We start from the raw sequence: 20185 nt of genomic DNA on the forward strand, positions 1-20185 counted from the left end.
TGTGGGCTAAAATTTTATTGTGTATGAGTCGCTGGACTTGTCTATAGTGACCAGAATCCATGATGAGAATTTTTGTGAACAAAATATGAGTAACTTTTGATGAATCATAATGAATGAATGAAAACAATCAATTGATTCTTGAAAATGTAGAGTTTAAAATTCAACATTAATTCTCAAAATGGTTTTCGGACTAAAAATTGATCTCCGTAATTTGTATGGATTGACTGTTTTCACTGGAAAAAACTCCGGTGATTTATAAGTGAGACGGCAATGCTGTTTGGTTTGACAATGTCTTTCAGTTGATCACAAATCCCTGTTACAAACAATGGAATATTTTGATGAGATTGTGTATTGGACTGTCCTGACAAACCATCAGATCTCAATTACACCAGAGACAAACGACCGGTACGGTTCATTTGTCAGTGAAATGTACTTGTAAAACATTACCTGTATATCCTGTGATAACTCCTGCATAATATGCAACAAATATTTCCATCCGATCGCGATGGTAAATTCCAAACTGTCCATGATCTGACAGTGAGCAAGTGATGGCCAGCTGGGAGGGCCGGCCATGAAAACTTGTGAAGCCCAGTGCAGTGAAGCAGGATTTCGTGACAGCGCCTCCTCTGGCAAATCATGAGATTCTTTTGAAAGAGGGCGCTGTGATGCTCATCGTAGGAAATTTACATCCGCAGTTTCCTATGGGAAGGTTGTGGCTTCACAAGGTAAAATATGGATGCAGCCAACAATAAAATTTCCAGAAATATGAGCAAAAGATAGTTTTGCTTTACAATATGTTACTCAGATATATTTCGAAAAGAATAAAACTGGTTTTGGGAAAGCAAAAGCTGTTGTAATTGATTTGCCGAAAGTCTTCTCTTTGACGTTTCGGTCTTAAAGTACACATGGCTTGCAATGTCAATGCATTGTAGAGCAAAATAGTAGATATGTAATGCGTTATATTGTATTTCCTGTACTCTTAAAATAGGGCAAGGTTCTCTAAAAGAACTTGAATTATAGAGTTTTGTTCGTATGTCGCAATTTCTTTTCGGTCATTTATGCCCGGATTGTCATAAAATAAGCAAAAGCTAGCGCTGTATAATTTTTGTGACACCGATTTAAGCAGTCATAAACTTGAGTCGTACATGTGTAACATCTTTATGCTGATTATTAATTTATTTTGGTCTTAACGTTTTCCAAGGGCAGATAGAACGGTATATATTCATTGATAAATTTGCAGTGCATTGCATTGTCAGTATTAAACTAGAAATTCTTGCTTGGACTGTAATTTTCAGTTTTATATTCAAAGGCTAGAAACCGTGTGTGCTTCATTTCATTATAGTTCATAGTATACAGTCTTATCATCCTGGAAATAGACATGTATATTTTATACAAACTTTCATTTGTATCCAGGATCAGCGTGAAGATTTGTTCACTTTTTTCTGTCACCAACATTCAACGATTACTGACTTATTCATGTGTAAATGAATTGCGCAATTATGAAGATATTCCATTTCGATTGCTACTGAAACTGTTGTCAATCACTGTAAACTGATGTAAGTCGCAATGTACATTTTCATATTCTGTGATGTAATTCTTGCATTAAATGTATCAAACACGAAATCGTTTGTTTCACTTTATTTTTGAATTCATGACGAATAAAAGTGCATTATGGAGTTGGTTTTTTTTGCAATATCACAATGAATATTGAAACATTTCGATTTAAATAAGACGACGTGACGTTGGAAAGCAAAATTTCCTCAAAGACCGAAGCAGATGTTAGAGTTGGTCTCCCCAAGATATCTCACTGATACCCTAACGGTTAGAAACTCTATGAAAGGATACAACATCTACCTTCACTTGAATTTCTTGCATTTGCCATTTCTTGACCTGGAAAACATTTTTATCGCTTGTCTATTGACTGTGAATTCCCTAAGCGTAACTTCAACTATTTTTTTTCCTTGGAGGTTGGTGTGTGATGACATTCATGTTCCTTTCAATCTCCTGTTCCCCCAAACTGACATGAATGTACAAACATTATTAATTGGACGATTTCGATGTTCTGTTGTAACATCTTCCCAATGACAGTAATATTGTTAAACCTGTCGGTGTGCGCTTTTTCCTGTAGTCCGTGCAGAACGCAATTATTTTTCTTCACATCATACGATATGAAGATGAACGCCAGACATATTTGTCCGCATTATTTTGTCCACGAAGCCCACCAACTTGTAAATGAACTCGCGTAAATTGAAAAGGGAGAATTAAGGTCACAAGAAAATATTGAACACTTTCGAACTCTCTGTAGGAAAGTGAGGTCATAATCCCATCAAAGTATATATTTTCTGAAAGCCTATAGATATTGGCAAATGCTGTTTTGTGTTATTTTATAATTGTTTAAATAAGGATCTTGTGACAGTAAATTTGAATAACCTCTTAAAATCATTTTTTATATTTCCATACACTGCAGGTACAATGCCATATTCAGCACATTAGCGTAGAGAGCGACATAACGTTAAAGGGACCACCAAACGGTCCATGCACACAAGCGTGACGATCGCTCTCAGCGGCCTCAGGGCACGATATCTTTATCTGCGTGATAATTAATGCGCTACGTTGAAAATAGACAAATAAAAGTGTGAAATTGGCATTTTCTGAAAGTTTAACTTGTCGAATTCTCTTACATTTCCAAAATTGCCCGAATTTAACATATGAATTTAAATAATAAAATATTTGACAGCAATCCTGATGGTGACATCGTCCTGGAGGTCCGTTTTACTGTCATCGTGAGTTTTTAGGAGAACCGTAATGGTTTCACATTCTCTGTAGTCTGTTATCACTACCTTAATAGTGACTAGGGTCCACTGGCTCCATCAAGTTGTGCGGTCAACTATCACAAGGAGTGTCTTACCTTAGTTATACCTGGCGGCAAAAATCTCTACTCTCGCGGATTTTGCCAATGAGACCAACTTTTTTGATCAAAATGCTAACCTTAGCACCTCTCATGAGGTTGCGCCAATGTATTTATATGCCGCACACGGTGAAAGATCATTTCATTGCCCTCTGAAGGTTGATATTCACTCTTGGCATTGTAGTGTACATGTGGGTGCGTTTTACATTTGAATCCCTCTTTTTTCATGGCGGACACATTGTATATGATATTGTAGCAGATGTAGACTTGCTCAAAGTCCGTTGGCATTGTAAATATCAAAACAAAGTAAATTAAGTAATAACGTTCAGCAGACTGTCGCTTTACTGGAAGGCTATTGCGTACATCACGGTGAGGACGCGATGCTAGGCCATGCAGCCAGTATAACTGCTTCTGAGAACAGCCATGTGACTGGAATCATTCTTTACTAGATGTTTAAGTAAGAAGTTCTGTGATCCCGAAACATCGGAATCAGAAGTAGTCTTACATTATCGTCGTATGGCGAAATAATCGTAGTCGTTTAATATAACAGCGGTTTCAAAAATTTTCAAAACGTGGTTTTGCGGAAAACAGTATTCAACAAGATTAGTGTAAATAAGATTTATCTGCACTGTTTATATTTCATAAATATTAGTGATTCCGTTAATATGGAATATTCTAGGGGAAAATTTTGAAGATCAATCGAGTCCTCATAGAGTTACATTTTAACAGTTCAGCATTTGCAAGGGTCCATGAGATTGTTACAGAGATTAAACAATCATATTGTATTCACTGATAAAACATCAAGATGAAAATGATCATCTAAACAGAAAGAGTGAAGAGCTGTGATGAAACCAAGGAGGAAAATCATCTTCAGGAAACAGACACTGCATTTCATCGTATGAAATCCCGATATTAAACGTATGTAAGATGATGTGTGATGGGATTTTTATATAGTCAACATAACATGAAAGGGGTCACAAAATATGGCACTGCGCATGCGTAGTTTCACACTTTGAAGGTGAAATGAACACGTCAACAAGAAAACACACTATGATGGTTGGATAGGGAGGGCATATGATCCATTTCGTGTTATAATGACTACATGCAATCCTTGTAAAACTTCAACAGGCACGTTTCGTTAAATTGGGGGATTCTATTACATCGTCACACTCAAGGAATCACATGACATGATATTTCAAAGCAAAAGATGTGTGAATGAAACAATGTTTGAATGATGCAAGATGGTATGTGTATTGTCAAAATTACACAGAACGAAAATAATTGCCAGCACAACAGACATATGATAGTATCATACTCTATTACTCTCAACAACAAAGATTTTATTCAATCTAAACTTCCATTACATTGTTGGCAAAATCAACAACATCCTAAACTATTAGTTGTCGTATTTTTTTAATGTGGATGATGATACCAGAGTGTGTTCGATAGGAAAAAAAAATATGTTTGGCCAAAACAGTGACAACTGCTCTCACATTGACAGTCTCAAACTTAGCTTGTTGATTCAACACCAGATGCAGTCAATACGTCACGAATCCATCGACTTATTAAAGCTTTTCTTTGAGACAGCATTGAAATAAGAAAACTGATTGGCCTTGCTGCTGCCCTCTACGGTCAGTGGGGTCGTATTATTTCAATGAGGGAATGGCAGATTTTAGCCACCTTTTCAAAAAGGCCGTGTGTTTAAATTAAATCATATGCATGTGTGGCCGACCAGATGATTCTCATAAATAGAAATAGACATTTTTCAATCGTGTTATTCACATATATTTTCAACATAACAACACCGTCGGGGAAGAACAAAGTGTTTGTAACTCAATGCCCTGCTACCTAAACAATTTAATGTATTGGCTTTATTGTACTTGGGCCTCAGCCCAAGTACATTTGTTTTCATTCCGTGGGAAAAAACTCTGTAAGGTATAACATTTCTGGCTGAGACCAGGGAGGGCAAAATGCCTTGGCTTCATCTTTCTTGGCATAATAAATGGCGTAATGATGTTAACTGAATGGAAGTGCTGCTCTCAGCCAGTCTTGAATAAGTGAGATGTGAATATTAATGCTTCTCTATCTGAGTTTTTGCCACAAAATCTTCTGAATATAATCAAAATGTGCATCGAAATGCAACAATTAATGCACCCTCCGTTTCCTATGCGATGGCACGACCCTTGCTACACCCACTGGACGAGCCAAAGTGGGAGGGGTAATTTCAGTTTGGTCGAACAAGAGGGCTCGAGACCAGAATTTAACATTTAACTTGAAACATGTTTAATCACTGACAAGATGTGGACTAGTTTTAATCAAACTAAAATTGTGAAAACGAAAGGTTTTATATCCCGGATACAATGAAAAACATTACGACTGGAAACTGCACCCCCAGTTGAGAATAGTAATGCCCACAGCGATGGAGAACACTTATCCTTGAGCTGAGAAAACCAGACCGTCATTTCGAAATAGAGCTGCAGATTCGAGAAGCTCGTTCAAAATAGCTAGGTACACCCCATAAAAAGGGTGATTTCGAGTTTTGAGGGCAAATTTCGCCTCCTTCATATAGAAATCGTACGTTTGTTTTTCCAGGAGAACACACCATTTGACACAAAATTTGCATGTAAAGGGGTCGCCAGTAAGCACGTGGTCAAATCTGGCATAAGAAACAATATGAAATGTTGGGTAAAGCCAGTCCAAAATAAACTGATTTGAACTTTTGTGTTTTGTAATTTATACTACTGCAGTAACATTACCTTTTTTGACAACATCACACAATGCAATACGTTTTGAAACTGAATACTCCGACGTATTCTGTGTCTCCTTTGCTAAAAAATACGGCATGCCGATTACCATGTAAGGAAATGATGACGTCAAGACCGTGACAGATTTGTAGTCCGTTCGGTCCTGGATCGATGGTGCACGAAGTTTTGTCAAGGTAGCTTGTGTATTTATTTCCTAAATGGGAGAGATTAGGGTCGATCTAAACGAAGGCCGAAGAATGTTATGATACTCTAAGCGAGCTGAACTCTACGTTCCAGTCTTTTATTCTTTTTCGTAAATAACCGTCGATGTCGGCAACTCTCTCGCTAGCCCTGCGTACGTACGCAGTGTACGCTGTGTTTTAGTAACGCACACAGGGAATGCACAGCGTACACTGCGTACGTATGCAGGGCTAGCGAGAGAGTTGCCGACATCGACGGTTATTTACGAAAAAAGAATAAAAGACTGTCATTTTGGAAGCGATCGAGTAGCTGAGGTAGGCAGGATACGACTTGGGCCCAAGAACGCTGAATTTCGGCAGTAATTTGGCTTTTTACGTCAAGTCCAAAATGGATTTGAAGTCACCAACTCTACGTACAGGTCTTTGCAGGGCTGTGGTGAGCGGGGCTATTAGCTGTAGCGGAACACACAGCATCGTACGCAGGGCTATCGCTAGCCCTGCGTGCGATGCTGTGTGTTAGCTGTAGCACATAGCATCGTACGCAGGGCTTGGGGTCAACATGGGGTCGCAGCCATGTTGCCTCAAAACTTATTTCTGTCTGCACTCAAAACTCAAAAATGTCGGATATGAACCTGAAAAATCGATGCAATTTTGTCAAACTTCGGCGAAATTTCAGCCTATAGACAAAATTTCATCTAGGTAAGGTAAATTTACTGAAATTTGATCGACAAAATAGAGCTAGAGGTCTGATTTTTGGTATATAGGAATAACTTAGCAATACAATTATGACAAAATGTGACGTGACCTCAATGACCTTTGACCTCAAATATATATATTTGTCCCCAACTCAGTAACCACAAGTGCTACATTCTTCATATTTGGTATGATAAGACACCTTATGACACCACATATTGTACCTCATTAATTATGCGCATATCTAATTTTGAGCGAGCCAATAGAGCTAGAGGTCTGATTTTTGGTATATAGGAATAACTTAGCAATACAATTATTTTGACAAAATGTCACGTGACCTCAATGACCTTTGACCTCAAATATATATATATATTTGTCCACAACTCAGTAACCACAAGTGCTACACCCTTCATATTTGGTATGATGGGACACCTTATGACACCACATATTGTACCTCATCAATTATGCGCATATCTAATTCTGAGCTGGATGTCCGACTTTAGTATATAGGGATAACTATAGGGTAAAAATCTAAATATGCCCATCTAAATATTAGACATCTACCATCGAGAACAAAAGAAATTTGCTGTAATTTGAATATTTAAGGAGTTTAAGCAATTTCCACTATAAATAAAGAACCCCTGCCTCAAACTCCACAAAAGTTGCTAGACATATTTTGCCGTTGTCATGTCATTGCTTCGTTTAATAACCAGTTAATCAAATGCCTAATTGACAGGAGGAGGAAATTCAAGACCATATTTGAATAGTTGTATATATTGTCCTCAAAATTACTCTATCACGGCCCAAGTACTCATTGCCTTAAGCAATACTGCCTTGTATTATCGTTTTCATCAGGCATGTGTAAATGAACTATCAATGTTTTCCACCGGGGGAGGGGGAGAGAGGGCCTATCGGGGGAGGGGGTGAGGGAGCCATGTCAAATTCCTCACTGAACACGGCAAAATGCATATCAGATAAGCTGGTTATCTGTGATTTTTTACGGATTGAAAGGCTCTCAGAAAATTATCACCGCCGAATTAATTTAATGGGCAAATTAACAGAAAGGACGATGATGAACGTTTTGTTATGTGGAGACTGCTTCAAAGCATGAACGGTGACATTTTATGAGGTCAACAAATTCATAATTCAGTAGTTGTATGCTGTACTTTACAAAAATCTCAAAAGAATCTAATTTGGCTGTTATGTCCTAGTGGTCACGACTGCAAGCGGAGCCATCTGTGACACTTCGCCACCGGCCTCCCATGAACGACTCATCAGTTGACAATGTACGCTGGGAAACATACAGTATTAAACTCCGTCGTGACAGGCAGGCAAGATAAGACAAGGCGTTTAGGTACGTAGATCTATGTTTATAAAAATAAAAATGACATCACCGATCATTAGAAACGTGGTGTTAAAGAACATATAAGATTATTGTTTTGTAACAGAAGACCATGGAGATCATTTTCTTTGAGTATAGTCTATTTTTATAGCAAAATTGTGAAACCAACATCTGAAGAGAAACTTCAACACTTGTGGTTTTGTTCTTCTCTTGCTATAAAGTTAGTCAAATTTCAGGAAAGTATTTTATATTTTCGATATCTTTGCAATGCCAATATGCAAACCAACGCCATATCCGAAAGACCATACAATCATTTCCAGACGGCGTAACTCCCCACCTCTCTCTCTCCCGTGAAGTCTAGCCAATTCGATGTTTTATTTTGTCGATATTACATGGATTTAACCATTAGACATGCAGTTCCCCCTCTATTGTCTCTGATTTAACCTTTCATGGTCACCGCCCAGTTTTAACGTCAATTGCGGGTATCGGATGTGATATCTGTCGTCACTCCTCTTTTATTCTAGCATGTTCAATGTCAAACTCAAAACGCGAACACCGCTATATTTCATCCGACTCTAACTTCGATACGAGACGATACTAGATTTGTCAAAGTGCGGGTGAATTGAAATTTCCAGTAACTATCGAAGATTTAACCACAGCAAGCCCGTCTTCCTCAGTACGATTCTAACTCCCTCTAACTTCGATACTTGACGATACCAGACTTGTCTAATTGCAGGTAAATATCCGATATACAGGCCATCTGAAATTAACCACCGCAAGCCCAAATTCCTTACTACGACTCCAGTTCCATACCTGACGATGTCGTAGACTTGTCAAATCTCAGGTAAATAGCCTATACATATATATATATATATAATATATATATATATAGAGAGAGAGAGAGAGAGAGAGAGAGAGAGAGAGAGAGAGAGAGAGAGAGAGAGAGAGAGAGAGAGAGGGTTATTACCCAATATCGCCTGTTCCTGTGTCATATCAGCATGAGTGTCATTTTGCTGCATCAGACACGAGACGATAATAGAACGAAAAACCTTAAATTTTGAGGCTTTACTTTATTACGCCTTGCGCATAAATATCAGAATATTCATTCATAAAGTATACGACGAAGCTGTCAACATCACGTGCGACATCGCTGCAAGTTGTCCAAATCTCAATGAAACCCAAGAAGAAAGACACCGGGATGCAAAAATCGTCATACAGAAGACTTTTAAGATGCATTATGCTATCACAATTTTAAACGATCAAAAACTGTGCTCAGCTTTAAATCTATCCTGATTTCCATCGTCGTACGGCAAGCCCAACTTCCTAAGTCCGACTCCAGTTCCATACCTGACGATGTCGTAGATGACGTATATATATATATATATATATATATATATATATATATATATATATATATATATATATATTATATATACGATGTCGTAGATGACATATATATATAATATATATATATATATATATATATATATATATATATATATATATATATATATATATATATATATATATATATATATTACTGTATTGTTTTCAAATCCCCGAAACAGTCGCCTCGGTAAATAACTGATGAACACCTAGGAGATTTTGATGATGTTATTTCTTTGCTGTGTATTAATTGTTAATAAACTAATCCTGCTGATGTCATATCTTCATCATTCATGTGACACAATCATTGAGAACCCATCACGATCAATTGCTTGCACTTTCATGACGTTACTTTACATCATTGCTGTATTTATTTCCATCCGAGTGAATTTAAACTGTTTAACTACTTTTGACTATATATATATATATATATATATATATATATATATATATAATATATATATATATATATATATATATATATATATATATATATATATCATACATGCTATGCCTGTATTGCCATTCTTCTATTGTTCAGACGGTACTGATATGAGCCCATATTTTAACTAGTGAAAATAGGATTATATTTTCACTGTAACCGAACTACTTACAGCGACGCGTACGCGTGACCTTCGCTGTATGCATGACCATCGTTGGTATATGTACATATAAAACAGCTGAGCGAATAAGACAAATGACAATCCGAAATGTCATTATGATTATGGTCAAAATTATGTTGTTTGCAGTCACTTTATGGGCATTACACTTAGGCACAAGTACAGTTGTACCAAAATCATACAAACAAACGTATTGAAAATTTGTATAATTTGCCGACACCTGTCAATTCACGGCCGGTCCCGTGGCGGCAGTGTTTTCGTGTCGTCTACGCTGCTGAAGATTACACCATGGATGTATGATTACACGTAAAGATATCGGTTGACAGAGCATCATGATAGAATCGCTTTACGACAAGTTTCCTGTTGATGAGCTTGAATTACATGGCGGTGAATTACATCGTTTACAGTCGTAAATGAGCCACGAAAATCCAATCGCACGAAAATACTCGCGACAGACAAGGTTGAAGGTGCACATGATATTTCCGATTTGTACCTGTCATGTCAGTGCACAGGTCATGTTCGTGTCTGGTGGCACCGATGCGGTGCGGGTTTCAGATACAATGTACCATCTAGGGAAAGTAAAACTTTCGCTTAGGTTGTTAAAGGAGTTTAGTTCTATTTAGGCAAGCCAAGAACGAAAATATACGAGCAGACGACGGAAATACCTTTGAAATGTTTTATTCGTACAGCAACAAATAAAAATCACGAACGAGTGTACTCACTTCATGTTTTCACTAATCCGCTTACTGAGATGGTAAATTCGGCATGTTTGACGTTAGGGAACATGTATAATTCTTCGAGATAACTGACTGGTACGGGTATTATATCCACTGTATGTGCATTCATAGATGTCGCAGAGCTGCTTGCTCTGTGCTCTCAGCTGTTCATACCCGATAGAGTTTGAGCGTGGCGAGAGTATTTTGACCCGATTTTGGCGGCCTCATAACTTTCACGCAGGATGAGATTATGTATCAAAACACGAAAACACACCCATTTTACAAACTCCCGCCTATATTTTACATCCACCGTCATTTTAAACTAAAATAAATCTTCTTCAAATTGTGAAAACCTGTGTCAACATCGTAATATTTAAATTGTTTGCTTTAAAAGTGCTCCATAAACCCTCCTTTGAAGTGGAATGGCCCAATAGCGGAATAATATCAAGAAGTGATACGGTTGTCATCACTCCTTAGCAACCAACTTTTTATAAGCACAGCCTGGAGGAAGCAAGGTCAATTTCAAGTTGATTTCGTCGCTAATTTCGGAGCGTCTGTAGGAAAACAGTCATAACCAAAGCATGCATGTATGATAAAGGGGTTATTACACGAAGTTTGGGCGATACCATGTCGTATTCTCGTGATGTGTCCGTATTTTGACTCGTTGCTGCGCAACTCGTCAAAATACGGACACATCACTCGAATACGACGCGGTATCGCCCAAATTCGTGTAATAATCCCTAAATATATATATATATAATATATATATATATATATAAATATATATATATATATATATATATATATATATACACCAAAACTTGTTTGTATCTTCTCAGAGGGGTAAAGTGCTCGATGTAGGGATGCAGAGCAATATTACAATAAATATGAGATCACATCAAGTATGTTTGGTACCTATTACTCGAGTTTCACGCATACACGCGATCGTCAGATAGGTAGATTTTATTGTGTGAAATTTGCTTCAGGTGCTTACATATGAGGAGGCATCAGGGCCAGTGGCTAGAGCAGTGGACTCACGATCAAAGGATGGTGAGTTCGAGCCCCGGCATGGCTGTGGTGTTGTGTCCTTGGGCAAGGCACTTTATTCCTCATTGCTTCTCCCCACCCAGGAGTGATGGGTACCTGGTAGGACAGAGGTTGTTATGTGTGCGTTTAGCTCTGCTGCGCTTATTGGCTGCACATGTGAGCTGTTGTCTGCTCCCCAGGGAGTTGAGAGGTATCATATTAGGTCCAGTGACCAGGGGTAATAATGATTGTAAAGCGCCTTGATCACATCTACTTGTGGATATGTGCGCTATATAAGAACCAAATATTATTATTATTATTATTATAAGTGTCAGGTGGGTCAAACCATTTGGTGTTGTGGGTTGGATTGAAATTTGACAAGTAAAATTTGTTTTCGTGTCGGCACTTTGAGACCAACTCGGAACGCTTGTTTAAAAGGCTAGATTTATCTGCATTGATTATGAATAGCTTCTCTGTAAGGCAAAGGTTGCATTTCTTTGACACATTTGAGTAACTACTTGCTTTTGATAGGATTGACCATGATATATTAAATGGTTTGTCCTGAGATTTCAAGTGACAGACATATTTTGACAATTCTGTGCTGTTGGCGTATGCCTTACTTCGAAAAGATTGGACATGATTTGCATAGCGTGTTTTAAATGTGTTGTCAGTTAGACCGATGTAATGTTTCGCCTCATTGGCATCGCTTGTAACAGTAGCTTTATAGATTATGGATTTAGACTGGCAAGCCCCCTGGAGTGGGCAATTGGTCTTGATGCGGCACTTACATACATCAGTGGGTTTTCTATCATTGCGCTGGGTGACCCATTTGTTGTGTGATTTTATAATGCTGCCCATGTTGTGCATGCAGCTGTAGCTTAATTTAAGTGTATTTCTGTTAAGAACTTTATGTAATTTACAATCCTTTGGGAAATGTTTCTCAAGGAGACGGAAGAATTCCTTTCCGACGTTGGTTTTCACACTCTTACTGTAGGGTGGTTTGTACCATGTAATTCTACGCTGTCTGCTCCTTGTTTTCTTTACCGGCTTGTCAACACGTGTGTAATTTTAATGTCATCGTACCCACTGGCCTTAAGTGCTCACTGTAAATATCACTGCATGCCTTGATATGGAGGAGATGCGCTTTCCAACTGTATCGGGGATGTGTTTAATTATGGAGGGAGGGTGGTTGGATTTCTTATTGACATATATCGTGTTGTCGTTAGGTTTTCTGTTTTATATAGAATATATATATATATATATATATATATATATATATATATATATATATATATATATATATATATATATATATATGTATATATCGGGGATTTTACCAACTTAAAGATGTGACAAAAACAATCGTATTTCGATACAGTATAGTCTAGTAGCTGCAAATATCCGATAGCAATGTTGCAGCGTCCTCCGATAAACAGCATAAATGTACAGGCCACGCTGCGAACTAATAGACTGTGATCCTGTATTCAAGGTCTACGGAATTCACGTGCCTAGTATCGTGAACAGGGATTGGAGTCAACATTGTCCAGTCGTACGTCGTGGTCGTTGGAATTGTTGCTCGCATGGGTTGCATGTTTTAATAATGAAAACCGATATCTCTTATATCGGAAGCGTCATGATACAAAACATGAAAAAATTTATGAAAAAGACGTAAGTGGAATAGGTCATTATATGCCGTGCCGTATGTACATGGCCATTAGACAGGTATAGTCCGTACACACTCAGCCTTTCACTCATACACAGCACTGCGCCGCAGCCGTGTACTTTGCTGGGGTTGTATCGGTGCGGTTTTAGGAGTGAACCAGGAGGAGTGACTTTGTGCGTAAGTGTTGATGGATCTAGGTGAAATTCACAGCCTCACTATCGCTCACATTTTGAAAGTGAGGGCCCTCAATTCAAGCCCTCACATTTACTCGCACTTCAATTGCGAGGGCCCTCATTTGGGCCCCGCACTTGTCCTTTCCTGTACCCTTACATATCTCGCAACCGAAGCTACAGTGAATCATATTTCAAACACATTCAATACAAGGATTTGTTCTTTTATATTAAGACATAGGGTCTGATTAGAGTTAGCTTTCGGTGGACGTGTCACCATTGTTTTCATTCTGAAATCTTCCGAACGACATTCACTCCGTATTATATTTTAGCTGAGTAAATTTTAGATACTCCAAAATCCATTCATTCAACAGCATTTCAATCAATCAATCAATCAATTATTCATCAAACAACAAAGTTTATGTAGCACCAAAACCCAAAAACAGTGTTTTGGTTGCTCTGGAGAACATGTGCGTTTTCAGTTTTCTGTTGAAAGTGTCCAAGTTTCCGGAAATTTCTGTTGTCTGGTGGTAGAGCGTTCCATAGTTTAGGTGACGCGTATGAAAATGCTCGGCCGCCATAGGTGATGTTTTTGTAGGTTAGAGATGTTAAAGGGTTTTTTGGTGGATGAACAGAATGTACAAATGGGAATATAGGGCTGGGAGAAGATCACTGATGTTCAAAGAATATTTCTATCATTTTTCTGTGATAAAATTAGCAAATTAAATCTCCATTAGCTGTACCTATTGATGTATCTGTCATTATTCTTGTTCGCTTTATAGAAATTTCCTTATTCTATAGCTAAACAGTCATTGTTGAAAATAGAAGTCTGTTCCGGACTAGAATTCATTTTTTGACGATATCATTGCAAATTGTACATGGCGTGCTGTGTGTACTTAGTGGTAATGCTTTGTTAGTCCCCACGGACACCGTCCGGGGGGACTTATAGATTTGGTCATATCCGTCCGTCCGTCTGTCCGTCCGTCCGTTCACGCAGATATCTCAGAGATGCCTGGAGTGATTTCATTCAAACTTGGTACAAGGATTACTTCATATGTCATACATATGCACGTCAATTTGTTTTGTGATCCGATCCAATATGGCCGCATGGCGGCCATTCTGTAACAATTTTTCATGTCCTTAGCCATAACTCAGGCACACCTCAACCGATTTTATTCAAAGTTGGTAAAAGGACATTGACCTATATCATACATATGCGCGTCAATTTGTTTCACGGTATGATCCAATATGGCCGCATGGCGGCCATTTGTTTACAATTTTTCCATGTCCTTAGCCATAAATCAGACATGTATCATCGGATTTTATTCAAAGTTGGTAAAAGGACATTGACCTATGCCATAAATATGCTTGTCAATTGGTTTCACAATCCGATGCAATATGGCCACCTTGTGGCCATTTTGTTATGATTTTGTCTTGTCCTGAGCCATAATTTGGATATGTATCAACTGCTTTTTTTCAAAGTTGGTACAAGGACATTGACCTATAATGTCATAAATATGCATGTCTACTGGTTTCACAGTCCAATGCAATATAATAGCTGCCCGGTGGCTTTTGCTTACGATTTTTTCATGTACAGAGCTATAACTCAGACATATTTCCGCCAGTATCATGAAAGTTGGCAAAAGGACATTGACCTATGTCATACATATGCACATCAATTTGTTTAACGGCATGTAGCAGTATTAAGTCAATTATTGAATTTTCGTAATTAGTCTGATATGTCAAGAAATATTGCATCAAATTTCATGAAACTTGGTACAGATGTTAAGCTCACATTGCTTTAACAGTGAAAAAGACATTTTTCAGTGTCAAGTTAATTAATTTGTAATTGCATATGTAATGAACTTTCCTAATTAGAGTGATATATCCACAAATACTGCGTTAATGTTGATGAAACTTGGTACAGATGTTAATCTCATAGTGTTGTGATTACAAATCAATGACACTCAGTGGTATCGTTTATATATATAAATTAATTGCTAGTTTGCATTTACATAATGGATTTTTGTTTTTAGGGTGAATGTCCAAAGTACTGCATCAAACTTTATGAAATATGGTACCGGTGATAATCTGTCAGTGTTAGGATAGGATGCAAAAATGTTTGGCAGCATCCTGTTGATTAAGTACTAATTGATTCATTTTAATTAATGACCTTTTGTAATTAGTATGGCGGCTTACATTGGTTTTATGTTTTCACCACCATGGAACTCATTTTTGGCCATTAAGCCCCATCTGTATCGCAGTATTTTTTCACAGACCTAATTAATGAAGAGGACTCTTTCCTCTCAGAGGACTTGTAATTAAAGTACCCATGAACAAGTGGGGACTGTGTCAATGTCAATGACTTGTTTTCAACATATCTTACGGAGTGGGACGACAAAATATGCTCTGGAACAAAAACGATGAAAACATCGTCAACAGTTATAGTGATTGTTGTTTTAGCTAATTCAAATTCAATGTCACAACATTTCTACTCTGATTCCAGTATAATTCCATGTCGTGAACCATGCAGTCCCCCTAAGCGTACGACTGAAAATGTAATTGTTCACTTGGCGGCTTACATTGATTTTATGTTTTCACTCTGTTTACTCTACAATTCGTGTTAAAGTCACATGATTATCAGGTAATTCGGCGGCATCATTTGTTTTTCTCTTAAAGAGCGCCTTCTTAACGATTTTTCTCGAGATGTATCGTTCACATATTTAATGTCGATAACAGAATGATGGTTCGAAGTCGAGATTGTTGACACAGCTGGAAGTGAAGAATTTCATGAAATAAAGAAATCCTGGATCAATAAATCGAAATATTTCATGATTGTTTTCATTGTGATTGCGTACTGAATGATTTGAATCACCGAGTGACGCCATCGACGCATGCGCTCTGATTGAAAACCTTAAAGGTAAGATCGTATTTGTTTTTAACTTTCGATAATCAATCAAAAGTCAAGTAAAAAAAATAAACAGGTAAAAGACAGATATCTGTTATCAAGACAATTTGAACTGTCTACTATTTCAACGTTTCCAGTCTGAGGACATTCACGCCAAAATTAACAAATTTCATAACATTCATAACCTAAAGTACTCCACATTGTCCGGACTGATACAAATATACATCATGTACGATACATGTATATCCTGTCATATCCATTTATCTCCAAGTACACATTTAGTGCAATATAGTTGCGTATATGTATACACGCAAAGACTTGTATCAATAAGATGATTATATAGAAGCCTATTATATCTACAAAGTAGTGTTACAAATAATAATTTGAGTCATCTCGAGAACTAGTTCACGTGACATAGAATATGAAAATAAATGCATCATTAAACAGTACATGGACGGTAACACAAACATACAAATTAAAAGTTAATTTGGTGTTATTAGACGATACACCAGTTTATATTACACTTTTGACGTTTTTATGTCCGTTTTCCCTGAATTACTGTTATTGATGAAGTGATTTTGATTAAAGTCAGAGGTAATTCTATCTATGCTTTCATCGACGTATATGGCGCGTAATCCATGCCAAAATTAATACCTTACATTTTGAGCCAAACTTCATTCAACTCTCGCTCAGTGCGACCCAACTGTGGCCACCTTCATTCAACTCTCGCTCAGTGCGACCCAACTGTGGCCACCTTCATTCGGCTCTCGCTCAATGCGATTCAACTCTCGCTCAGTGCGACCCAACTGTGGCCACCTTCATTCGGCTCTCGCTCAGTGCGATTCAACTCTCGCTCAGTGCGACCCAACTGTGGCCACCTTCATTCGGCTCTCGCTCAGTGTGACCCAACTGTGGCCACCTTCATTCGGCTCTCGCTCAGTGCGATTCAACTCTCGCTCAGTGCGACCCAACTGTGGCCACCTTCATTCGGCTCTCGCTCAATGCGATTCAACTCTCGCTCAGTGCGACCCAACTGTGGCCACCTTCATTCGGCTCTCGCTCAGTGCGACCCAACTGTGGCCACCTTCATTCGGCTCTCGCTCAGTGCGATTCAACTCTCGCTCAGTGCGACCCAACTGTGGCCACCTTCATTCGGCTCTCGCTCAATGCGATTCAACTCTCGCTCAGTGCGACCCAACTGTGGCCACCTTCATTCGGCTCTCGCTCAGTGCGATTCAACTCTCGCTCAGTGCGACCCAACTGTGGCCACCTTCATTCGGCTCTCGCTCAGTGCGACCCAACTGTGGCCACCTTCATTCGGCTCTCGCTCAATGCGATTCAACTCTCGCTCAGTGCGACCCAACTGTGGCCACCTTCATTCGGCTCTCGCTCAGTGCGACCCAACTGTGGCCACCTTCATTCGGCTCTCGCTCAGTGCGACCCAACTGTGGCCGACTTCATTCGGCTCTCGCTCAGTGCGACCCAACTGTGGCCAACTTCATTTAACTATCGCCCAATTCCATCCAATATTGTCGCCAACCTATCCAACTTTCACGAAACTCAATGCGACTCGTAACTTCGGAAACAGCTTTCAAAGCAATATCTTTGGTACTATGATTCTATTATAATTAACAGACAATATTCATATCATTAAAAAAATGGGTCATCTAATATTATGAAGTTTAAGGACATTTTGAATGAGAAGACTTACACAGTAGGCCTACAGTTGGTTAGGGAAATAGTACATTGAGAATAAAATTACTGTAAAGGGGAGAAAAATCAAAAAAATCAAAACAGAATTAGAAACTCTGTTAAATACAACGGGTATGGGAAGAATGACATCATTTTATTCTTAGACTAATAATCGGTATTAAATATTTAAGCAATAAAGCACACCCAGCAACGGTATACATCGAGATTTTGACCAATTCACGACATATGCACGAGTGATAGCGAGAGCATAAAATAATAATAATAATAATAATAATAATAATAATAATAATAATAATAATAATAATAATAATAATAATTTTTTTTTGCTTGTAAATGGAGAATTTACATCACATTTGTGGTAATAAAAATGTAATACAAAATAAGTTAAGTCGAAATTGAGCGGTATACCGTCGCTTGGTTTAATGTATTGCTATTGGAAACAATATTTGCGCGAACGAACTCCTAATCCATTGAAGACAACAGAATTATTTATATAGCTAGTCGACGTGATAACAAGAACTTTGTTGGAACTGTAAACAGTCCGGGTCAGCTCCAAAATTGGAGACGCTATACCATAATATTTTCCCCCTCTCATTAGCCAATCAGCGGCCAGCGCGCCATCAGTAAAATTGTATTTCCTGGCAACCTCCACATGCGTCCTTCGTTACGTACGCCATACTGTGTCGAACTCCCACGCCGTATTCTGTCATAATGTCGAACAGTTGTGTGGCCACTCTGTCAAAACACAATTTCAAAATCGCGTACCAGTTTTATTCTGACTAAGACAACCAAACCCCATATATCGCTGTGATTGCTAGACTCTGGCTTGAAGTCCTGCGAAATATAAATCGTGTACCTACACAGATCGTTCAGAATACTGTTACGTGCAGAAAAACGAACAAAAGGGTGAACTCAGCAGTTTCCGTTTAAACAAAATTTATTACGAAAACAAAACTAATTGCTAAGTTAGGGACAGAGTACAAGCTTTAAAAGTGTACAGACTACTTATCTCAGCTGGGACGGCAAAGCTCCAGTCTCAGAGTTGTAACAGTCAGTTGGATGAATGAACAGTCCTTTGGCTTGCAGGCTTGAAGCTGCACAAAGACCACAGTATAAATCCAGCGTTGACAGTGAAGGTCTTGAAAAGTCTTGAGAATGACTACTGCTGGAGTTTAGTAACACACAAGAGACACGATCCCAAAAGTCTGACTGGAAGCTGTGCACGTCCCTTTTATAAAGGCATATAAGAACAATCTAGAACTTTTATTGACATGCTAATTACTGTTCTAAAATTATCTCTCTTACACAACTAATCAACTTTCCAGAACATTCCAAACATGACTAATTGAATTCAAGGTTGTGAGGTCATTAAGGGCAGTGACCTTGGGAATGTTCTAGACTAATTGAACTCAGGTCATGATGAGTGTGGGGGAAATGACCTACATAACACACCCCCTCTTCAAAAAAAGAAAATTTTCAAAGAAAAATCTTTCTTTTACAAATGTAATCTTGAAAAGGATTTAAGTACTCAAATTTTGTTTTACTCTAAAGTAAAATTTCTTGAAAGTGAACAACAATAAAATTCTTGAAAGTGAACAACAATAATTTCTAAATACGAGAGAGACAGTCTGCAATTAAATTGTCTCTGCCTTTGATATGTCTAATGTCAAGATTAAACTCCTGTAACATTAAACTCCATCTTAGCAATCTCTGATTTTTGCCTTTAAATTTCTGCAGAAAAACAAGAGGGTTGTGATCAATATAAACCACTATTGGCTGATTTGAAGAAGTAACATAAACTTCAAAATGCTGTAAAGCTAATATCAAAGATAAACACTCTTTTTCAATTGTAGAGTAGTTTCTCTGAGATTTGTTAAATTTGTGTGAAAAGTAGCAAACAGGATGTCCCATGACTATCTTCTTGCAATTTGTTGTTGGAAAACTTGAAATGGCACTGAATTTGGCATAAAGTATGCACGGCAAAGTCCGGTTATTTTTACTGAGTTCGATAAAGTCATTGTTCGGCAAATACTTGGCTTCCTCCTGGAGATATTCCGCTTTCGCAGGATTCAATCCGTCTGGATGTTGTTCCACTG

At 38.1% G+C, this 20185-nt stretch overlaps 1 protein-coding gene and 1 long non-coding RNA gene across 2 annotated transcripts in view; one reads left to right on the top strand and one right to left on the bottom strand.

Annotated features, from left to right (window-relative positions):
- LOC139125243 (uncharacterized) overlaps positions 1–20185 on the top strand; it is a 183376-nt gene that overhangs the window by 22368 nt on the left and 140823 nt on the right. The window lies entirely within an intron of this gene.
- LOC139125262 (uncharacterized) overlaps positions 1–20185 on the bottom strand; it is a 213079-nt gene that overhangs the window by 21842 nt on the left and 171052 nt on the right. The gene's annotated exons all lie outside the window — the stretch shown is intronic.

This window comes from Ptychodera flava (assembly GCF_041260155.1).
Source record: "Ptychodera flava strain L36383 chromosome 3 unlocalized genomic scaffold, AS_Pfla_20210202 Scaffold_25__1_contigs__length_14229661_pilon, whole genome shotgun sequence".
Taxonomy (NCBI): Eukaryota; Metazoa; Hemichordata; class Enteropneusta; family Ptychoderidae; genus Ptychodera; species Ptychodera flava.